Genomic DNA, 25,022 nt, shown 5'->3' on the forward strand with positions numbered 1-25,022 from the left:
ATCCGGCGAGCGGGCATCGAAATGAGAGGAACGATCTTCAGTAAGAGTAGCCAATTCCTAACCTCTGCAGACGACGTCGACATCATTACCAGAAACCTTGGGACGGCGGAGGTAATCTACGCCTGACTGAAAACGGAGGCTAAGAGGATAGGGTTACCAATTAATGCGTCGAAAACCAAATATATGATAGGAAGAGGCTCCAGAGAAAGCAACGTTTGCCTCCCACGGACAATGACTATTGACGGTGATGAACTGGAAGTGGTTGATAAATTCGATCTCTGGCTACCGCCGAAAATAATACGAGTAAGGAGATTTAACGACGCATTCAAACTGGAAGACGAACCTACTTTTCTCTCCGCAAGACGCTTCGATGAAAGAGCGTATTGCGCCGCAGAGAGTTGATGATTTATAAAACGCCAATAAGACAGGTCTAGTCCTCTACAGACTTGAGACTTTGCTTACGGAAGACATACCTGCACTTGCCATATTTGAACGAAAGGTATTATGGACTCTGTTTGGCGGAGTACACAAACGGAAAGCAGAGAGGAAAAAGCAGTGTAGGCGTATGAACCACGAGTTGCAAATGCTACTTGGAGAGATGCCGGACGACTTTACAGTGTAATCCACTCTGTTCAAGAATCCGAAAGCATCAGCAATAGGGATTTGAATAATTTGAAGTTTTTTTTGGGTTTATTTTCTAAATGATTTTTCAACTTGACAAACTAGATAGAATCAGTAGGATCGTTACACTGGCCCCGTAATTTTCCTGTACTCTAAACAGCCGGCTACGAAGTCTGTCGATCAAGAAGGGTAATGTCTAATGACGGTTAAAGCCCACGGCTTTTTATGTCCCCAGTCTGGCTACCGTGAATTAATTTTCGTACCTAGACGGTCGCAGCTCGGGAATAAAGATATTTGCAATCGGACGAGATGAAACGAAATTGGATAGCACCAAAATGGTGAGCCTGGGCTTTACAAAAATATACCCCTAATCAAGAGTTATATGAATTTTGTAGAAGATTCACTTAAATTTTCTGAGGAATTACTTAAAATTAACACAAAATGAAAAACTTATTTTAACTTTTCTCTGAGGTTATCTCGCAATTGGTCTCAAGATACAACACCGCCCTTACTAACATATCACAGGATTCCTGATTTCGAAATCCCGAGGATTCCAATTTCATGGAGAAGGCGAGTCCTTTGCCGAGTTATAGGTATTCCGGTGATTCCAATTTTGGATTCTCATACAAGAAATCTGAATCTATAAGCATAAGCAATGAACGCTCTCTAGAGCCAGGAAGTGGGGAGACTAGTTATAATTTGTCCTTGGACAAGGAGCATTATTACGCACCTCAAGCAAGTACCACTGAAGCTTCTTTGTTGGTAAATACAGAATTCAGTAGGAATGAAGGATTTGGAGTAGCCTGAGAATAAACCTATGCTAAAGTCACTTAACATAAAATGTCGAACCCACGACCACTCGCTTTTCAAGGCAGACACGGTAACCTTGTGGGTACAGGGTAAGGGGTATTCTCCGATAAGTTCAATTTAGTCTTCACAGAGAAATTCATAATTTGGCAAAAAGATTTGACAAATTTGAAAGAGATTTTCATCACATGATTAACTGTGAATGGACAACTTTGCATGATCAGAAACCAATTTTGTCATTTATTCTCACGATCACACGAAGGTCCCGTGCAGTTGTGGTTCGAATTAGCCAGCTGTCATTACAGGCGGAATGTTGTATAATGGTATAAGTAGAATTTTAATGTCAACAAAAAAACAACAGATGAATGGGGAATTTACAAGCTCCGGCAGACAGGTTTCGATGTTTTCAACTAAAATACATACAAATTCCCCAACAAAGTAAACATATGACACACCATAATGATACTAAGTACACAAAACAATAGAATCGCAAACACATGCAACATTTTGATAAAAATCAAATCACACTAAATTAACAACAGTAGGTACCCATTGTCATTTCAACTATTTATCTCACCACGAGATAAAATAATCTTACCCACTTTCTAAGCGAACCGGGCAAAATATGGCAAATGAAGCATTCGACCATTTAGTTCTTATCGTGCTCTTTTCACGTATAGTTTATATCACGATTCCCTACCCGTAAGCCTGCTGGCTGGCCCACAGGCCCATATCGCAGGGACTGTTGAAAACAGCCAGCCAGTCGTCAGGCAGCCAAACACCATATGTTGTTTGCTGTCGTTGGTTCGGTTTTGAGGTTAATGATGGTTTGCTGAAAATGTGGGTATCTATATTAGCTCCCTCGTTCAAGGTGGCCGAAAACTTAGTTGCCCCAGGATAAGAAAAAAAATTAACAGCTAACCCGAGCCCAAGCCTATGAAAATATCGCGGTCATGGAAGAGCAAAGCCATAAATTCTGAGTTTCTCAAAAACAGTATGATGGCGGCATCGTTTTCATTAAACTTTTCTTCAGCGACATGCTACCGCGTCTCCTAGTGTCGATAGGCTCGATTATGAATGATGTAACGGTTTTTCGAACGGATAAACATGGCTGGAACCGGGCGAATTGGAAAGAAGAAAAAATGGTTTCATCTTTATCACCTGGATGCACGGAATCAACTTTTCCTAGTTCATCACACAAAGTGCGGCTGCCGGATCGAAAGCGTTGCGTTCGAAAGCGGGCCATTCGCTTTTTGTGACATCTGCTGCGTAATTGGTAGTTTTCACATTTTTGCTGGTTTATTATTTTATGGTTCCTGCAGCGGAGGTCCCTGGGCTCGCCAGGTGGTGGTGGTGCTGCGTGTGCATAAAATTTCGGATCCTGTTTTGCTGACCTGGCTTGGCTCCACCACCGTCACCGTCTTCTACTTGACAAGTTTCACTGCACAGTAAAAATTCCGCTGAGTTCATTCAACGCTGCAAGTGTCAAGACGTACCTACGTTTCCCGATTACAGAACGGTGACAAGGTTCTGCGTTTGCGTGATAGTAAACGAAGCTCGTCATTTTCTTTTTAATTGGTTTTAAGTTTATAGATGTCATTAGGTATTTCAGGTCTAACTGAAATGATCATTATATACTTCTCGTCTTAAGGATTAGCTACTACTGTTTGCGGAAATAAGTTTGTCATATTTCCATTTTTCAGAAAATGCATTATATTGTGTATAATTTTGGCTTATTCTAACAATACAAGATAGTAAACCTTAAATACTTATCTGGCATAATGTCTAGCATAAATGTTTCGTACTTACAGGCAGAAAGGATCCTACGATGCCGTTAGATACTAATAACCATGAGACTGCTTTTATAGAAAAACAGTCATGATGACAATTTACAACCGGAAATCTGTAAAAAAAAATCAGGAAAAGATATAAAACGATTGTTTATGGGTTAATGTGGATGACAGCAATCACTATTACTTATTTATTGAACATAAAATAAGTACGCACAAAAGAGTTCGCGATTACATGAATTTCAAGCAGATAGTTTGATCTTCACAAATAGCTTTGTTGGCTTCGATTAAAATTGAACGTGATGATTATTGTCTATTGGGTTTATGGCGAAAATAAAACGATGCCAGAGTTATGAAATCGGTTGTATTTTTATGTGGCAGTTGATTGATGTCACAGCAGTAAAGCTTTGGAAAAGTTTTTCTTATTATTATTAAAACAATTAAACCATCGAAAAACCGCACAACCACGTGATTAACGCTTACGCAATGGCCATCGAATTGCAGTAATAGCTTCAGTCGTCTGAAACAGATGCAGTATATCCTTAAATAATCTAAACATTTCAAGGAACATGACATAATCGTTACGGAAGAAAGTGTCTGATGCGAAGAATGATTAATTAGAGGAACTGAAAATTTCGATTTTCGGATTTAGACCAAAAATACATCGCTGAAATGGCAGGTGGGGTTCGCACCCACGCTCTCGCGGTTGGTACCCGAGTGTTTTACTAACTAGACTACCGCCACCCTCTATTACCCGTTTGTTACGATTATATAATAGCTCACAATTGTTGAGATCAAAATTAAATATTAGATTTTCTGATATATGAGCGAATAATAAACAAGTGCTATTACGTAACCCTCTCAAAATCAGCGAGCAGATTCTCAATAACGTGTCCTCATAGATACAACCCCTATTTATGTGCGTTACGTTGTTTACGTACAGTTTTAGTCACCCTTTAATTTAAATGAATCGAACAGAGTGTATATTTATCATCAAGGTACAGCCATGCAAAGCACAGCTCAGCACGCATCACTTGTTGGCACTGGCTGCAAAGCAAAGTGTCATTTATGACACTCGCAATGATTTCGAAGCAGCACATTTCCCATGACGGTTGTAGGTTGACAGACGCTCTCTTGTACGCATTTACAGCCCAATGAAGATGTATGTTAGCGTCATGGTGAAGCTCTCCGAAATGCGTGAAAGTTGTTTCTCCCAACAATAAACTCGGATTTCTAATCGTTTCTGCCTCTCAGACACGATTAATTTGAATTGGCAAACTCTATTCAATTGCTAGTCTTCAACACTATTCAAACTGTTAATCAACAATGTTTGGCACTGTGTAAGTTTTTCCATATTACTGACTTTTACCGCTTCTTAATTTTCGATTCATAACGATGAGAACTTCAATGTTAAATACAAAAGTGAATTGAATATTGCAGCCGAAATAAAATCAATTACCAAGACCAAGCGTCTTTATTCGATAGTCTGTGACGAAACGAATGAGTTCTGGACTCAAGCCGTAACATGCAACAGCTGAATGGAAATCTCGCTCCGATAAAATGTAAATTAATGCAAATAAAATACAACCCATTCACGAGGATGCGCAAATTGCACAGACGAGTTTTTTATTTGTACCCTTTCCCAAAGAAGTGTCAATGTATTGTGCTAAATTGACAAAATCAATAATACCGAAAAATAACAAAAAACATCATCTTTCACATCAGACTTTCAGTCAATAGCTTCAAAAATTGATTTAAGTCTGTACACTAACACTGGCAGTAGAAAATTTGACATTATAGTCCTATTCGAACAAGTCTTATCTCGCTAATGAACTATATCCAAATTATACAATGAAAATAAATGTTTAGCTATAAATTGAAACTTCCTGTAAGGTACAACCTTTTGTCGACCGACCGTTTTCTCATTTCCTCCTGGGTTACATTCAGCAACCATTTCCAACTTCCTACCGATAAATGACCAATTTGACCGCATATGCTGGGTAGCGCAGGTACGTTCATACCGTAAACTGTGCGATTGCGTTTACGCATCAATGCCGCTCTCCTTCCTTCGTTTTCGTGTACCTATTTTCTTCAATTTGAATAATAAACGAAAATTACGCGTATCGCATACTACGGCACGCACTGCGGGGCCTAAATTGTAACGATAAAGGTAGTGTATAGGTATACAGGTATGGATGTAGGTATACAAAGTGAAAAAGAGGAACACCGAGCCACCATCGCCAGCTGGTAACGAAAACATATCCCGAAAGGCGGTCAGCTCGGAAAAATAATAATGTGATCTTGCAAAAATGATAGATTAGAAAGATATTACGCATTTATAAGACTGTTAAAGAGTTGTATATGTGTACAAAGCCTCGAATATCCAACTGCCATTTCTTTGGATTTCTTCTCCAAACCAATCACGTGACGCTTTCACTTCGTTGAATATAAATATTAAATATGAACCTAATACAAAGCCTGACTAAAAGTTAATCTGGACGCGTAGTACAACCTGTAATTCGGAATTGGAGTGTCGCAAAAAACCCACAGTATGCCATCATTGCATTTCTCTTGTTCTAATATCAGCAAACACGAACTGACACTTACCTGTCACATTGCTACGAACTGTTGCAATGTAAAATTTTTGACCGAAAAATTATTGACAACTTTATTCCATGAAGCAAAGCGTCACATTTCCTGTGACCAGCACGGATTTTTTCCAGGATGATCGACTACCACAAATCTCACAGAGTTTATATCATACTGCATTCAAAATATGGAAAACGGTACTCAAATGGATACTGTTCACATAGACCCGAAGGCGGCCCATTTGACCGCGTGGACCATGATTTGCTTTTGGCCAAAGTAAAGCACATGGGTGCGGTGTCTAACTTTGTAGACTGGCTAAAGTCATATCTAGTTAACCGGCGTCTTTCTGTGAGGCTAGGAAACGCACATTCAAGTCCATTTTGTAATCGATCTAGTGTCCCACAAGGGAGCAATCTCGGACCTTTGCTCTTTTCACTATTCTTCAATGTTGTATACGCAGTGTTACCTAGAGGATGCAGACTTCTGTATGGAGACGATTTGAAACTCTTCCTCAGTGTTAAGTCCAATGAAGTTTGTCGCGAGCTCCAGCGGATTATCAATATCTTCGTCGACTGCTGCAAAACAAACAAAGTCATCATCAGTGTACGTAAATACTCGGTCATCTCTTTCAGCCGCAAAAAGAGTCCAATTATATGGAACTACATCGATGGCGAGTCATTGGATAGAGTCTCCGTTATCAAAGATCTCGGTGTACACCTTGATGAAAAGCTCTCGTTCCGTGAGCATTACTACTCTTACATAATAGCAAAATCCAACAGAAATTTGGGATTTATATTTCGAGTCAGCAACGAATTTCGGGATCCATGTTGCCTGCGCGCTCTTTACTACTCTCGAGTGCGTTCCGTAATTGAATATGCAGCTGTGGTGTGGAGCCCTTACACAGGTATCTGGCTGTCAAGATTGGAAGCCGTTCAGCACAAATTTATTCGATACGCGCTTAAATATCTCCCATGGAGAAATACATTTAGTCTGCCTCCGTACCAAGACCGCTGTCGTTTGTTAAATATGGATACATTGGAGAGAAGACAAAAAATTGAAAGGAATTGGATTGCCCCGCCATCTTGGCTCAAATCAACGTCAGTGCAATGCCACGCCCTCTTCGAAACAGAGGATTTCTTCAACCGGACCTCAGACGCACCGAGTATGGCCAGAATGAGCCCCTTCGTGTTATGTATTGTTTGTTTAATAGCGTATACAATTTCTTCAATTTCTCTGTTTTGTGTAGTAATTTTAAATAACAACTACTGCTCTCTACTGCTTTTACCATTTTCACGTAGGTTTCGTCATCTATCAAAATACATCCCTTGAATTTCATCAAACCTTAATCGTACAAACACCTAGCATGCTTCTTGGGTACCAAGATTCTGCTTCAGTACCGATTCGGATGTTTACTGACACTGTAAGACCTATAGCCTTCTGGATGGAGGACATGCTTGGCATTGTACCTTCTATCTAGTCATATTCTGGATGGAGATACCAGGATTCGACTTAACGCACCTCAATATCTTCCTCCTCAGCTTTCGGTACCTAGACCCGGTTTTCTCGGGTTCTTTGCCGCCTTTCCACACGTAGATTTTCCTTATAATCATTCAGAATATAACACACTGTTGATTTTGGCATATTTAGCACTTCCAACTTTATAGGTTTTTATAACTTCCTTAGGAGTAAATTTAGAAGCTCCAGTATTCTTATAACGCTCCGTTAAAACCAGCATTAAACCGTTTTATTGTAGAAAACATAAAGCACAAAACTTCCTGCGCAAAAAAGCCTAATCAGTTAGCCAGCCTAAAGTTTTACTGTCATATTATCCTGATCAATTTGATTTGTAGCGACCATAATAAAATATTCGAGAGAAAAATTAATAATTTTCAGCACCTTCCTTAGTTGTACAGTATATGCACATTAAATTTTATCGTTTATATTGGAATGATAGGTGGCTAAACTTAACGTTCCAAAATTTTGCAGCTGCTTAAACAAAAAAAATACCATGGATGCTCGCTAATTTGAACGATTCCTTATACAAACTAAGGGGGTTACTTTTCAATTTGAGCAACTAGCAACCTTATATATGCTGAAGCTTGTATGAAGCAGGGCAACCCGCTCTTTATTATTGAATGGTTTGATTTAGTTGACAGTTGCAAGCAGCAAATATTTCGTTCTCAGATCGAATTTTTATCAAAATCGTTAGGAAAACGGAATGTGGAACAAATTTAACATAATAGATCAGTACTAACGAGTCACGTTTATTGATATTGTCATCATAAGGAAATGATGTAATGTTGGTTATGACATTTAAATCATGTTTAATTACTCGACGTGCTAACTAACGGACTTCAAATTAAAAAGTGTTCAGATTAAAAACGTTTGAACGAACGGGCCTTCACGGTTTATTCGATTAGTCAATCTTAGCGTCTAGCAAAATCAGTCTAGTTGGATTCTGGAATATGAAAGCTGATTGATCAAGCTTCCTAGCTGCAACTCACATCGAACTTGCTTTAAATAAAAATCTTGTATTTTTAACCCGAGCACCCGAGGTTGATCGAATTTTGCCGGTTTTTTCGGTTAGTCAATCCAGGGTTAAAAGATGGTTTGATGGTCTCATTTACCCTTACATGTTCCTAGGTTTCGAGTAGAGTGCTAGAAGAAGCTTATATACATATTAAGTTGGATGCTGCAAGGTTAGGACTTATCATGATCATAATCGCTGCCAAATATGTTAGCTGATGGAGAGCGTGGTAGCCCTTTAGGTGACCGCAACTATGACCATACAGCTGCAAATATGGCCTTCTACGAATTGCCTAACCAGCTGAGATCCCGACTCCTGCAAGTTTGTACGAAACTCATTTAACGGTAATGCTCCTGCTGAAGATGGTAGCCCCTAATCGACATCAGGGGTGACATTGTGATTCTCGTTTCGAAACGAACCAAAATCACTCGAAACGAGAATCGCAATGTCACCCCAGATTCTCGTCATCAGATCCAATATTCCTTTTCGTGGATCTTTTTTTACTTTTTTTACATCTGCGAGTGATTAGTAGTCAGATAGAGCCAGATCTGATGAATACGGAAGGTGTAAAAGCAATTTGAACTGTAAATTGCTCAAAACCATCGTTTTCCTTGAGCATATAGTATCATGTAAGTACAGTGGACCCCGTTCGTTTGAACGATTCCTCATGCAAACTAACGGGGTTACTTTTTAATTTGAACAACTGGTAACCCGAAATATGCTGAAACCTGTGTGAACTGGTCGCCCTGCTCTTTGTTATTGTTTTGGTGGTTTGTTTTAGTTGGCAGTTGCAAGTGCGAATATTGCATTTTCCGATCGGATTTCTCTCTTAATCGTTAGGAAAACGAAATGTGAAACCGATTAAACACGCTAGGTCAGTACAAACGAATCGTGTTTATGTGCATTGTCTGCATAAACAAATGATGTCATGTTGAGAATGACTTTTGAACCATTTTTAATTTGCACGTCGCACAGAGGAGTAACTAGGGCAAAAAGCTGGCCAAAATAAGAAAAACATTTTTTTCGGTCTTCCAATATAATATATATTTTTTTGTATGCTTAAATAGATGCTTCACAAAGTACTCTTAGTCAAAACACGTAGAAACATACCTGTAAGTTTTGGCAGCTGTACAAACATTGACAATATTTGAAACATTTTTTTTTTAAATGATCAAGCATCAGGAAACGGATTCCATCAGAAGTAAACAAAAAGATTACCAAAGGCTATTTATCAAAACACAGGTTCATCATAAGTAATTCCAACTGGTTTGTAGGAAGAAAATTTGAAATTTTGAAAATATGACTTGTTTTAAACAGTTTTGACAAACAACTATTTTTTTGCAATTTTATGCTTTTTCAATGTTAAAAAAGTTATCAAATCTTGCAGAATCTGGTCATATATTCTATGGAGAAATGAATCTTTGTGGTATTCTGAACAAATCGGTACGTAAAGCTCATCCGGAAACGTCCGGACTGGCATTTGCGACCCTTTTGAAAATTATATGTTTGACATTGTTTTCAAGGAAATATCGACAATTCGCATCTAGTTGCGTACTATCTCTGGTGCAAGACCTTGAATACAATGGGCACCAGGGCCTGACAACGTCACCTTCAATTGCATAGCGTCACTCAACAATGAAGTTGTGAAGCTTCGGTTTCTACAGAAGCAGCACCGCTTTAGTTTCAAACTGGCTTCAGTCAGCGTCAGTGAAACAGGTTTCACTTCGTTATGACTATCGGTTTCAACTTTTCATTTGTAATTTTCTATCAAATATTCAAAAGAAGGCAAGCAACTATGAATGCAAATGAATTGATTTTGAGTAACATTTCCTACAATGTAACGCATATTAAAAATAACCTTGTCAATGTCGAGAAATCGTGCCTGACTTTCTGCCGTCGTCAATTGAAACAGCCACCAACTTCAACTGAACCTTGCTTGAAACGTTCTGTTCAACAAGTGAAGCAAGTCACTTCATGTATGAAGCGAAGGTAAGAGAAAGTCAATTTCATTTATTTGTTTCGGCGATGCCGGGCCCTGATGGGCACACTATCTATACTATGCATGTCTAGGGATTATGAGGCCTGTTCTCCAGATGTGTCACTAATTGAATCACCATTCCCATTCAACAAAATTCACTGACAAAAATAGTAGGAAAAATGTTAGTTGGGTAAAGACGGGAAAGTATATTATAGCACGTGTGGCGTGATTGTTATTTGATAAATTGCATAACAGAGGCTTTATATCACAGAGAAGACATCTGCGTTGATTTAGTGTCGAAGAATCAGTCTACTCCACTATCAACAATTTGGTATTAACGAATATCAATTTTTTATATGAATCAGAGATAAAGAAGATACTCATTGATTTGCTCATGCATTTGTAGGTTTTGGAGAAGGCTGCAAAATAGTGACTAGATGAAAAGCATAATCTGCACTGATAAGTGAATTGAAATGACTAGTAATGGCACCAGTTTGTTACAAAATTAACTATTTTTACGTTTCACTTCATATTCGTGCGAAATATTACTTAATACATTAGAAAATAATTTTGGCCAGCTTTTTGCCCTAGTTACTCCTCTGTGCGTCGTGCAAACCAACGGGGTTCAAATTAAAAAGTGTTCAGATTAAAAATGGTCAAACGAACGGGGGTCCACGGTACTTTTTTCTTTTAATGCGTCATCCAATCGATCCAATAACTCGAAATATATACTAGAAGCTGTTAATCCTCTAGCCATTCAGTGGAAATTCATGCGTGTCCCGAAATATAGAAGCCATGACCCTGCGAACAGTTGTATCTTTGGGCGTACGTTTTACCCAGCTTTCGCATCACGTCTTCACTCGGCTGAGAGACGCATGATGATAGGGACATGATCTATTGCTAGGAGCCAGACAAAATAATTTTCGTCGTTTTTATGGTTTGCTAACCAGAAAGTTTCTAATAATGATGATATTGAAAAATAATCATAGTACCTTAACACGTCTGTACATGTCAAAGCCTAAGCATACGTAGCTTAGCAAATATTGATTTCCTGGCCGATACAGGAAGTGGAAGATTTTTTTTCTTCTAAGGATCGATTGAAACAAATGTCGAAAAAGCAACAGCCAGACACAAATGGAAACCGCCGCGCCGCACCGCGCCGACTTTGGGATCAAATAACCGCCAGGAAAGAAACGAGAACGGGCCAGTCGCAATGTCACGCGAGTATGGCAGCCCTTCGACGTGGTCGTCGTCTAGGAGTTGCACCCTAACGAAACGACTGGTTAACCTTTTCGTCAAAAAGGCATTGGCTGTTGTTGACGCTTCATACATTCGACAGTGCTTTCTTGCCGGTTTCTTTTTACTGTAGGGCGAACGCGGCGATGATAACAGCCTGATATGTTTGGTTTCATTAAAGCATTACACACCGAGGGAAAGTATTTCCAAAGTCATTAGACACAACCACTTTCCGTTGATAAATTTCAGTAAGTACTAAATAAACCAGTTATTAGAAAAATCCGCATAAAAGGAAACCGGAGTGTATTTGCTTACTGATGGGATCGTTCTTCTTTTTATCCTTTTTTTCTTGCTCGTGTGCAGTCTAAGTTTTCCGCTCCAAAACAGGCAGTAGTTTTCTTTTTTGTGTTCCTTTTACGTCAGGAACCCCGGCTGAAGTCGAATTTCCTCTACACTTTTTTTTAGAGATTTCAAGCATACTGGTGCGCCACTGTGGCCGACGAAACACGGGGGAAACATGAGAAATATAAAATTTCATAAATCTGAAATTCACACGCTTAATTATTCGAAAATGTCCCTTCAGTGCCTGTTAGACAGAAGGACACAGGCTAGAAGAGAGTATCCGATAACCGAGGTAGGTTTTTGTCGCTGTGATTTTAATTTCGGTAGAGCAAAACTTTTTACTGCGTCGTACTAATTTATAGGACCGCTTTGAAGATCTTGTCGAGGAACTCTTCAAATTTCGTCATTAAATCACTGCAGCTTGTTTTCGTACGTTGTTTTCGGACGTAAATCAATGACATGCCGGCGGCGGTGGACAAACAACGTCCTCTGGATAAAAACATTCTTTGAAAAACCGGTTCGAGTCATAAAACTCTTAAAACATCCGGTCACCTACGTTCGCTGTTTTCGTTGAAAATTTAAGAAAAAAATTGTATAGGACTGCACTTGTAACACTTTTACATTGTTGCCCTCAGATCAATTAATTATGGGTTGCAGATGCCGAAAAAGTTATTCATTTTAAAATTGTTTTGTTTCATGTTTAACCCCACTTTCTTCCACCGGGAACATGAAACATTCTCTCAGTAATTGTAGCTAATTTGACCTTGTCAATTGCATACCTTTCCGCTCTTTATTATCGATTCGCCGTCATTTTGCCCGAAGAATTCGTGACGAACTGTTTAAGGCATCGCTTTTTGATCGCTAATTATTTTAAAGTACACTAGCATATTCTGTATGGCAGTATAATATTTAACAATGCCGTACTTAAATAAAGACGGTGTCAGTTAACTAGTCTCTCAGCCGAACCCTTTGCCCGGGCTCCTGTCATCGATCGAAGGTCCAAGAGGAAAACCGTTACATTTCGTTTAATTCCCTTATTTATCATTCCACTGCGTAACCATTTCCCTTTTGTCCTTATCCGTGCCGTAATTATGCTGAGAACGGGCAATGTCGAATGCATGCACCTACTGGAGGGCTTAAAATTCGATGCCACGGGAAAACATCCCGTGCACAGCTCAATCGGGTTGCTGGCGCGACTGCTTGCAAAGAAAGGATGTGGTCATTAAGCAGAATATTTCTCAATTATGAATTTCTTTCACTACGGGTTTCAATACTACAAAAGCCTCCGAGTGCTAAAAGAGTGTATATAATTATTTTCGGTGCAGTTGAGTACGTAGCAAAACGAGGGAAAACTATTAAAGCCTATCGATGGCTATACGTTCCGCAATTGACCTACAATTTCTTCCAATTTCACAAACGAGTGACCCCAGTTACAGTGAACAATCATGGCAATAAACATTACACCTCTTTGCAGTTATTTCTGATTCTCGTGTGAGCTGCACAAACAAACTGAGTTTCACAGCATAGAAATCTTACAATACAGGCCAGTCTGAGAACATCACATCACACGCGAGGTTATTAAGTTATTCATACTATTATAGATATAACCGACAGTGCTGCCAATGTACTAGTGACTGTGCCGGTTTCACCTTATTCTGTAAAAAGAATACTTTTGGCATTTCCAGCACAACAGACGTCATTGCACCCGTCCTGCTTGCAATTGCATAAAATCTATTGTTATTTATACATTTTACAGCCGATACACCTATCACGTGCATTCTTTGTTAGTGAATGTCTCGCCTGATGAGTGTGACGTTTGAATAAAAGAAACTCGAACTAATGTAACACAAGGCCACGTGAAGTTGAAATACTAGCTAAAACGTGTCGTCCTATTTACAAACGTAACAACAGAATCAACTAGTGTAAAAAGAACCCGGTTTTCAATTTACTGTATTCCAGGCAACATTAATATGATATTCACCTAACGTTGAAATGCTTGAGAATTCTTTATTGCAAATCGTAATTTCAATTTTTTGTGTTTGAAGATTTTCAACATAATTCAGATTCAACTTCACCTGAAGTTGAAATGGCGGCGCTTAGGCACGATGCAGCGTGTAGCATCGAATTGCTCTAAATATATCGTACGGCCAGTTTCTTAATCAAAGTAAAGGAACTGTTTTCTGCAAGCAGCGCTATCGAGGAAGTCTTAACAACACTCACGCACGAATCGCATGGGTATGGTTCCTCCCTATTTACCCAGCGGGATGCGTGTTGATGAAGGGAAACCTACTGAGCGATAAGGCTGAATCGCAAGCTGACAGAAATTTGCAAGGCCACTGTTGTGCTTTCCGGCAGGGATAAAGAAATACATAACTATGCTGGACCTTAACCTTGAAAGGCTATTATTCGCTCTTCTATTAATTTATTACATGTTTCTAACCCCTCCCGGAAGTCCGAAATAAAAAAAAATAAACAGTTGATTCAAGTCTCTCGGTTAAGGCAATTCTTTTTCGTGGCATATTATAATCCATTTCAGTTATTGCTTCCTGCCATTGAATTCAATTTATCGAACAATTAGTATCACTTGGCTGTCACTGGTTTAGACCAAAGCCATTATAAAGCGAAGTAGTGAGCAAATTCATCGGAATCCTGCGCAATTCAGTTGATCAATAGCCAAGGATTTGATTGTGTTTCAAGCTCAAGCATACAAAAAGCAACGGGAGCACGGACTAAAGGAGAAAAGGAAGCAAACTAGAGTGATCTGATGAAAAAGTATTCTTGTTACAACAAATTCACAACCGCAGCGAAACTCACTGATACAAAAATAAGTTGGCTGTTCACCGGTTTCTAAATGTGTCGCGAGTGAAAGTTTGGGGTTTGGGGAAATCAATCGCAGGTAGAAACTATTCACTGGTCTTTCTCATCACGCTATAACACGCTCCTAGTGGTGTCGGCAGAATTTACCACATTAAGCATAAGCATAAGCATAGGATACCGCTCGTGTGCTGCTACTCCGTTATTGACCAAGACCGATGAAAATTGCAAAATGATGGCTGGAAAAAGCATACTTGGGACAGCACGCTATTTTTCATTGTGCAACCTTATCAGGTCCCTGCATGCTGATCAATACCGACGCCGGCCACGTCCGAATGCGGGTCCTGGTGGATGGAAAGGAATGTTAGTCCAATACTTCTTGCTACTAAAGACCAGGGAATCCTCTGCTTCATCACAAGTATTTCGGGAAAGGAATTGTTGTTAGTAGATGGGCGGAGCTAGATGGGGTGTCGGCAGAATTTACCACATTGAATCTAAACTGGGTGTATCTGATAGACTAACTTCATGGTTGAGCTCGTACCTTACAAACCGTACTTTACACGTCAAGCAGGATTCCACAGTTTCACGTGCATTCCATAATACTTCTGGTGTTCTACAAGGCAGTAACCTGGCGCCTTTGCTATTCGCCTTGTATTTCAACGACATTCTGCGCTATTATGCTTGGTTCCCGATGCGCACCGGTATATGCTGACGATCTAAAGATCTATCTCGTTGTGAAACTTATCGCAGATTGCTACCGATTGCAAGCGCTGTAGGACACCTTTACTGATTGGTGTAATAGAAGCAAGCAGAGATGGCACGATCACTTTGACTTAATTCACATTCATTTGACTGTACCGTCTCAGCCAAGCAAAATTTGACAATGTTTTATATGGGACATTTGTAGAATTAGTTATTAGCTACGATGTTCATTTAGTTACTTATGAGGTACTAGTATTGTAGCACCATAACTACAAAAGATACAGTAAAATTTTATTCAGCAAAACTGTAGATAATAACTAGTTCTTCAATCGTCCCATGTATAACTTTTTAAAATTCTGCTTGACTAAGACGGTACTGTCAAATGAATGTGAATTGAGTCAAAGTGATTGTGCCATCCCTGGAAGTAAGCTCACAATAAGCATTGCCAAATGTGTAGTTATCGCTGTAGTTTCAGCGATGTAATGTGCCCATCTCATTTGATCAAATAGACGCGTCAATCAGACCAGCGATCTTGCAGTTCTGTTGGATAACAAGTTCACGTTCAACCAATATTATACTGCTGTCATCTCTGGAGTTTCGCAACAACTTGGATTCATCACAAAAATTTCCAGAGACTTCACAGATCCTCATTGCTTGAAGGCGCGTTTACTGCGCGTTGGTACGCCCAATATTTGAGAATCCCTGTATCATCTTGAAACCTCATCTACCCTGACGTCTACCTAACAATCTTCCCCGCTACATAGGCCGAGGTCAGCTTTTCGATTTGGGGACATTAGAGTCGTCGAAGGATTCAACAAGTAACTTTTGAGGCCAAACTCCTTAACAATGAAATTGATGCTCCAACTCTGCTGTTCCGTACTGATTTTCGAGATTCACGTAGACAACTTTGTTCATCGAATTTACTTACAAGCAGATTCCATCGGACCAAGTATAGTTTTTATGAACTACTGACGTCATTCATCTACACCTTTACGCTGGCCGAAGAATTTTTTGGCATTGGACATGTTTCTTCACGCGCCTTTAGTAGAAGCCTAAGGTAGTAAGTAGAGTAGGTCTAAGTAGAAGTAGGTCTAGGATGCTGCAGAAGTTTTGTTCTAGATTTAAGTTTCATATTCATCTATCGTATGGTCGCCATCTACCGTTCATTTAAAAACGATTCTAAGTTAGTTTTTCCATAGCAAATCTAAATTGAGGTCCATCGAAACCCAATTTGCGTCATAAGATAGAGAAAACAATTGTGTTTACAAGAAAAATTTACTGGGTTTCTAAATATTTAATAATAGTGACTTTTTTTAAAAAAAAGTAATGCAATCTCATAACCCGCTTTACCACTCACTTGAAATATGATGATCCATTCACCGTCCATATGGGTGCCATTTACCGCGCATATTTTTTACTGTTACCAAATAAATAAAACCCGCGTTTCGACCCTTGTTTTGGGTATGGCAATTATAGCAGAATAGAACGCTAATACAAATACTGTTGACTTATTTCACGTTATTTAGTAGAATAGTTTCTGAATAACCAAAGCAACAAGTTCGCTTGAGCTAATAATTAATTTAGTCATTTGCACTCGGTCTTAATAAAGACGCGATCAAAATGTCGTTTTTCGCACCTCACTAGAAAGATTATTTATTTTGGAAATGAGCTTTTATGAATATAGTGGAAATTTATGTTTAATTCGTATCATTAAACATACAAAATTATTGTTTGTCAACAGTTTATAATAATGAACCATTTCAAAAGGATATAAACATTTTTTGTTTGAAATAAGCGGTAAATGCAGCTGAGCGGTGAATGGCGACCTTACGGTATTCATCTCAAAATTGTCAGAAGAATCATCCAAAACTACAAATACAAATACATTTCAAATCATCACAAGAATGATTTGCTTCATCATCGGATCTCAATGCCTTGGACTACTTTGCATGGAGATACATGTTTAGTAAAATTGAAAGCAAATCGGAATCATTCAAGCAACTTTTGGTTACTATTTGGCACGATAAGTCTCAGGAAACCGTGCGTGCCAGCTGGGACGCATTTCATAAAGGCCTTCGTGTTTGTAATGTTTGAGTATTAGGAAATATCCTTGGCGAAGAATAAAAATTTGTAGATTTTGGAGCTCTTGTAATGTTTTTATGATAGTTTATTTCAATGTTACTAATTTTCATCGCGATGATGGCTCATCGCCTGCTCAGCGGCGATTTTAATTTATACAATTGATAACTCTCTCAACTCTCTCAAAACCTGGTGAGAAAAATATGAATTGATTACGCTCGCAGACTCTCGCTCGATATCGCTGTCTCGCAGGTAAAAAGGGGACAACTTCGAGGTAGCCAATGAGGAGCTCGGTAGTTATTGCAAGAGACCTGAATGTGTAGAAGGCTCTAGGTCCAGTAGGGATGGGAACTATCATTAAAATCGTTACTGATAACTATCAGTAATTTCAGTACGTTACTGATAACTATCAGTAGATATCAGTAATTTTACTCATCAGGACATTGAAGCAGAAAATAGGAAATTGTAATATTATAACTGCGTTCTTCATTGTAAGTTTACTTTGTAATTTACCAAGCGGGCTTTATGGAGGCTCGCGCAGCTACGGACCAAATTTTTACCACCTAGTAGATATGTTGGGAGCACATCGTGCCTACGCATCACACGAACAAGTCGATCAAGACCAGCAATTGCACTTATTGGATGAACACGGTTTCCCAGATAAACTGACGTTGCTGATCAGAGCTATTGGATCTAGTGGTGTGTTTCGTGCGCATCTCGGGGACACTCCCTTCGAGACGCGGCGAGGGTTGACAAGGTGACAAGATGACTGATATCATAGCTAGGAACCTTGCGATGGTGGAGGCAACCTACCCCAGGTTGAAAGCAGTAGTCTAGGAAGATCAGATTAATAATAAATACGTCAAAGATCACACAGATGAAAGGAAGAGGCTCCAAGGGACTAAACGCGTGCTTCTCACGGATGGTAACCCTTGACGGCGACGAACTAGAAGTGGTAGATGAATTCGTGTATTTTGGATTGCTGGTGACTGCGGACAACATTAGTAAGGAAATCCAGCGGCGCATTCAAGCGAGAAATCGACTTTGCCCTTCGCTATACGCTACGATCAAGAAGCATACGCTACCGTACGATGCTGATAATGCACAAATCTTTTATTAGGGCAGTAGTTCTTTATGGATTCGTGAGGTCGCTCACGGAGGATATACGCGCCCTTGCCGTGTCCGAACGAAAGGTACTGTGGATATTTGGCGGAGTACAAACTGAAAGTGAAGAGTGGTGGAGATGTATGAATCACGAGCTACAGCCTACAGACATTGTTTGGAGCGAATCCCATCGTACATTTGGCGAAAGTCAGTAGGGTACGGTGGGCCAGACACGTCGTTAGAATGCCGGATGACAGTGTGGCGGAAACAGTTATCTTCAACAACCTCACTGGCACAAGGAACAGGGTGCTCAACGTGCAAGATGGCACGATCACGTTGAAAGTGATTTGTGACTTGTGTTGAAACGACTGGAAAATTCGCGACGTGTGGCCAAAGTTCGAGTTAAATGGAGACGACTGCCTGAATCAGCACGAGCTACCCCGGCTTTAGGCTACTGACGTTGACTACGATATATTGTGTCATCCACGTTTATCGTACGCAACTACCGACCAATAAGTTTAATCTAACTAATTTTTCTAACGGGACAACGTAACTATATCAGTAAAAGCAAAGTCTAGGTGCTACATTCCGTTATCGAAACTTGACCTTCTGTTTTTAAACGAAAGACTTCGCAGCCAGCTGTTAGAGTACTGGACAATTGCAGGGCCAGTTGCTACGATCGTATTGACTCTAACAGCCCCTCTCAGCCGAGATTCGAACATACGACGACTGGCTTATTAGGCCAGCATCATACCTCGAGGCCAACTGGGAGGCAACTATATCAGTAAATATCAATAATAGCGAAACCTTACTGATACTTAGTGATATTACTGCTTACTGATAACTATGAGTAGTTAATGATAGTTTTCCCATCTCTAAGGTCCAGATGGAATTCCTAACGTAGTGCTAAAAGCCGCAATCCAAGCGTTTCCGGACATGTTCAGAACGGTGCTGCAGAACAAGGTCACTTTCCGGATATGTGGAAGATACAAAGGGTTACCAAAGTTGGATTTTGGAAAGCGAAATCAACGGTTGATGCTATCCGGACTGTAGTCGAGAAGCTTAGCTTAGGTAGACTGCCGTAGTTACACTCCGTGATTGGCCGAACCAGTAAGATTGTACAAAGAACCAATTGAATGGTGTTTGGGACTAGCATGATATTCTCATTGTGCTACATCTACTGATTCAATACTTTAAAAATTGACCAATAACGATGCCGACCACGACTATCCGGACAGCAGGCGAGAAAACCAAAAAGTCGGTCAAACAGAAGCGAAGAGGCGATCGATATTGCGCGGTGATAACGATCGGTCTTAAACAAGCGGTCAATAGCATCAGTTGGGAGGCAATCGCCGAGTCACTGCACAAAACGAGAGTCCCTGACTACCTGTGCAAGATCCCGAGGAGTTGCTTCCAGAACCGAGTGTTAGCTTACGAAACAGTCGAGAGTTACCAATCGGTGAAGATTACGCTGGGAGATCCCTATGGATCTATTCTTGGTCCAATGCTATGGAACGGGATGTACAATAAGGTGTTGACTCTAAAACTGCCCAAATGAGCAGGGATCGTTAAATTGGCGGACGACATCTTACTGTCGGTAGCCGGTAAAACGCTCCAAAAGGCAGAAATGCTGGCCACGGAGGCAATCGGTATGACTGAGGGACGGATGCCAGGACTGCAGATAGCTCACCAAAAAATGGTAGTGTTGTTGGTCAGTTACTACAAAGCAGTGCAGCGGGTGGAAATCGCTGCAGAGAGTAAATAGCGAGTTTTGAGTAGCCTCAAAACGAGCCCTAAAACACCTGAAGGCGGCGAAAGCCATCAATGCGGTAGCTAGAATCATGCCGAATAACTACAGACCTAGCAGTAGTAAGCATTGACCCCAGGTTAGTTTTTCCTAGTCGATTCTCAGGTACGGAGGTCCAGCCTGGAGTTCGAGTGCCGAAGATTCGAAATAGTGCGGAGCGAGATCCCTCCCGTAAATGTGGAAAACATTACTGGAGAAATGTGTAAATAGGAAAACACCTAGAATGCTGTTAGTAGGGTAGTTACACAAATCCTATGTCGAAGCTGCAGCATACTGCCCATAAATGGAAGACAGTCACATCTGCAAAAAACGTGCAACTACGAAAAAAGCTGTTGAAGCCACGGCAATTTTTCTTTAATATTGAATCGATTTTGGAAACAAATCGTCCAAATCGTCATAAAATCACTTGAATGTACATAACAGAATACTTTTACAAGCAATTGGTTTACAAGTGATCTAAAATTTGTTCCAAAATTTAGAAAAACTGCCGAAGTTACTGATATGCGTTTATTTGTGCTAGAATAAGCAAGAATAAACGCATAACAGTCACAGGTCACAGCCACAGCATGCCTTGATCCCTGCGTTTTCGGTGGCTCGGCAGTACTTTCAAGACCACGTGTTGTTTTGATAATTCACGTGCTCGTTCAATTCAATTGTTCAAAATGTCCTTTTAGACTCAAATCTCTTCCTGGCATTTTCTCCTTTTTATTGTAATTTGTTATCTTGAGTTTACAGTGAGGTCCCATAACGTGTCCGAGTATGACCAATGTGATCCTGGACACTATATGTGACAACAAATGAACTATTTCAAACTAGTTTTGCAATTTCGAGTACCGACTTAGACATGTTGCATTTTAGAAATTCAAATTCAGAAACTGATCCCCGTAGAGGTATCTGGAACATTCACGGACATGTTTAGATGTGGCCAATGTCGTCTTGAACACTTTATACGACTACCAATAGTCTAGATTTGCCGTGTATTTATAGATGTCACATGATGGGTTTGTTGTAATTCAAGGTGCTTCTATGTTCAAGTCCCATATATTCCGGAACTTGTTCCCACTGTAACTTCGGAATCGTACATCCGATCCAAATTCTCCTCAATAGTGTTCTTCTAGGCCATAAAATCTTCCGTTTAGTAGTTGCTGCAGTCGAATCGGTCCAGGCATTTCCAAAAAACAGATACTTATTGATATATTTTCACTACTGTGACTGTTATGCGTTTATTTGTAATATGGGACTGACATAGTTTGATATTTTTTTCAACATCTTGGGAACAAACATAACTTTTTTGTTTGAAATATTGAAAGAACAGTTAATTTAAAGATGATTTCCAGGTTTATCTCAAAAGTGGTGAAAAGTCAGATGGGACTGTTATGCATTTATGGGCAGCATAGATGGAGAGAAGACCAAAGAGCCAGCATGATCAAGAATCAAGGAGATGAGAAGTAGAACAACGCCTAAATCCATCGTAGTAGGCTAGAATTTTAAAAAACAAATCCTGCGAGGGTGGTCATGAAGGGATTGAAGCCCAGTTGGGCGCTATCCTCACATCGGTGCACGTCTTGACAGATAACAGAATAGTGCAAAGCCACATCCTCTTCCTGAAGTAATACTTGACGGTAGTTCCGGGAGGGCAGAAAATCGACGGAGGGAGTAAGGAATTTTAGTGAATACCCGCATAAGTGAAAACTATTGTGAAAATGGTCATACGTATTATGATAATCACTATTATAATCTTTATAATCACCATAAGATCAAAGGTTACAGTACATCCCAAAAGCCGAATTTTTCGACGCCATTACCATTTATATTATGGATCAACCATTATCATTATGGTCATCATATCCTTCACTTCAAAAATATGTATGGAAAATCACTCGTTTTAGTTGAACATGAACATTCTTAACTACCTATTGTTTTTATGGTTATTTGAAGAATAACTAACATACTCGATATTTCAGCAGGTACCCAACCATTTCACAAATGGTTCTAGATTGGAAGGTAGGAGTATGGTTCCAATCAATGCGAGTAGGCACATAATATAAATTTTGAACCCCACAACGTACCAAAACAGCACAGGCCAGTCTTTTGAAGGTTTTTTCTCCTTACCACAAAAAATGTACGTAATGAATATCGTAAAAATATCACAAAAATGTAATTTAAAATGAGATAGATATGAGATATGTTGTTTTTATAGTATTTATTCTTTTCATATCACCATATAGAACATTAAAACAAATTTCTTGGATTTTCAGCGGTGGTTCAACCTATACAATATGGCCCGATTTTGACATTATTGTCTTTAAGTAAATACCTGCAAGTTCGACATTCCCGTATATGCGGGAGATTATACAAACTAAAAAGTATTTTTACCAGGATGCATGGGTTACAAACTCATACCCACTTTTTTGTCAAATTGTTTTCAATTATCAGCATTAATCTGCAAGAAACAAAGAATTAGTCCGTCACAGAAGTATTCACAATAAATGGAACATCAGTCAGGCCTTATCAATTCATAACGGGCACACTTTTTTCCACAACCATCTTTCAATGCATGCTGCTACTCTGTTGATTTGCAAAATATCAATGGTGTTGCAAAAAAACCCTCCTCTTATCATCATACTGTATGCAACAAAGCCTGGGGAAATGGTTTATTCCACTGCACGGCATAATGTTTCCTATACGTTTATGTGCTTTCCTGGCCTGTTGATGGAATACAATAAATATTTACAATCAAATCAAATAAACCAATTCTAAGCCATTCATCATACAATTTTTCATTGCAAATAACGGATGAAAGGACCAATGATTGGCTTTTTCAATAATCAGCCCTTTTGGAACAACTGTTGACAGTCGAGGAAAACTGAATCACTGCAAATAACCATCTGGGCTTTATTACACACTTATAACGGTTTTAATAGCCGAAATTGATCATAAAATGCGCAATAAGAGTGCAATAAAACTCAAATTGATGCTTGCAAGCTGAATGGTGGGAAAAGTTGTTCCAATTCGAAAACTGTCAGTTCGTTTTTTCATTACTCTGCTGGCACAGATGTAACCCTTCAACAAACGTATAGAATATCGTCCTATGCTCCTCTCCAGTGCATCACGACACCGGCCGGCAGTATCTACTTACATACATGGAACAACACATGAAGAAATACCACACTTTTATTGCCTTGGTGGGTGCAGCATAATCTGAATGAAGGGTCACTGTTGCGTGGAATGATTGTCGGGAAAGTTCTGATGCCGATGATGGTGTATAATTTCAAAAGACTGTACGATTTGTTTAACTTTTGTGCCAGGCAGCATACATGAGGCTTCGTGGGTGGATGGGCAGGGCAGGCGAGAGCGCGTTGAAGGTCATGAAAATTACGAGTGCATAACGAGATTTTTTCGCAATCATCCGACACTATTCGTTGTACTCGTTCTTGTTGTTGCTGCTTGTTCAGCACTTGGAACCTAACGCGTACTGAGCTGAGAGTGTAAAACATTTCTGGCCATTTGCGCATGCAGTCAAGTCGGTAGTCGCACTTTGCGATCGCTGCTGACTGCTGAAAGGGTTAATTTCTAGTCGTTTACTTTATGCAACAGTGCTGTTTTTTTTCGGAGCGGATGCACCAGCCAAGTCGCACCGTTGGTCTTGGTCTCTATTTTGCTGTTGTGCCCCCATCATCGGAAGCCAGCTGCCACAGTCAAGCCAACCGCTGCTCCAATCTTAGCTGTCTGGTTTTGCTGATCTCGCGCTGCGCTTGCTAGTGAACTCTTTTGGTAAATACCATGTGTGGCTTGTTGTATAAATAAATAATGAGTAAATAAAAGAGAGATAAATATCATATGTTGATTTCCTTCTCCGCTATTACCCAAACGCTGCTATACCAACATCTTCCAATTCCACCACAAGGTGCACGTCGCCTTCCGTCCGCGGACGGAGTCTCATGAGTCACCAGTTGTGTTGTCTGCAGTCAAACTGATCGGCACAGGTCTCTTCTTACGTCGGAGCGGCAGTGCAACGTTGTCGAATTTCAGAGCTCGACTTCTATTATACGACGAAACCTTTGGTTTTCAAGCACATTGCTTGCTGCACAGCACGTCCTAACATGCAGTAACAGAAATAAATAAGTGTAAAATCTGTCAAATTTTTGCTCAACATTATATTAAGATATCCTGTCAAAGTTAGGCATATGTTTGAATGAAACGTAAAGAACTGCCAGCATTTAACTGGTACGATGAACTGTAAATAGAACACTCATAGTCCATTCTAGGATAAAATTTCTAACGTGCCCAGACATAAATTAAAGGTGGGGCACCCAACCTTTCAGAAGATTGTTTTGGCCTGGAAAAACGGAGTAATCGTAGGATGGCGAATTTATATTACTTATCACAAAAAAGCGGCCGATTAGGTTGAAAACTTCGAACTTTCAAATGCGAACTTCACTTGTATTGGTTTTGGACTAATTTGGACTTAAAACTAAACTTCATGTTGAACTGAAAATTGGGCTTAAAATTGAATTTGAAATTGTACATTTTATTTGAAGTTGGAATTGAAGTTAATATTTGACATGAAGATGGATTTAAAATTAAACTCGAAATTGAAATTAAAATGGTTCAAGGTCCCATTGT

At 39.7% G+C, this 25,022-nt stretch overlaps 1 protein-coding gene across 1 annotated transcript in view; it reads right to left on the minus strand.

The window, feature by feature from the left end:
• The window catches only part of LOC128743762 (inositol-pentakisphosphate 2-kinase), a 192,041-nt gene that overhangs the window by 120,777 nt on the left and 46,242 nt on the right, over window positions 1–25,022 (minus strand). Inside the window, exon 2 of the mRNA XM_053840423.1 lies at window positions 3,238–3,331. The gene's annotated coding sequence lies outside the window, so the exon portion shown is untranslated. The remainder of the gene's footprint in view (window positions 1–3,237; window positions 3,332–25,022) is intronic.

Source organism: Sabethes cyaneus, chromosome 3 (assembly GCF_943734655.1).
Source record: "Sabethes cyaneus chromosome 3, idSabCyanKW18_F2, whole genome shotgun sequence".
Lineage (NCBI taxonomy): Eukaryota > Metazoa > Arthropoda > Insecta > Diptera > Culicidae > Sabethes > Sabethes cyaneus.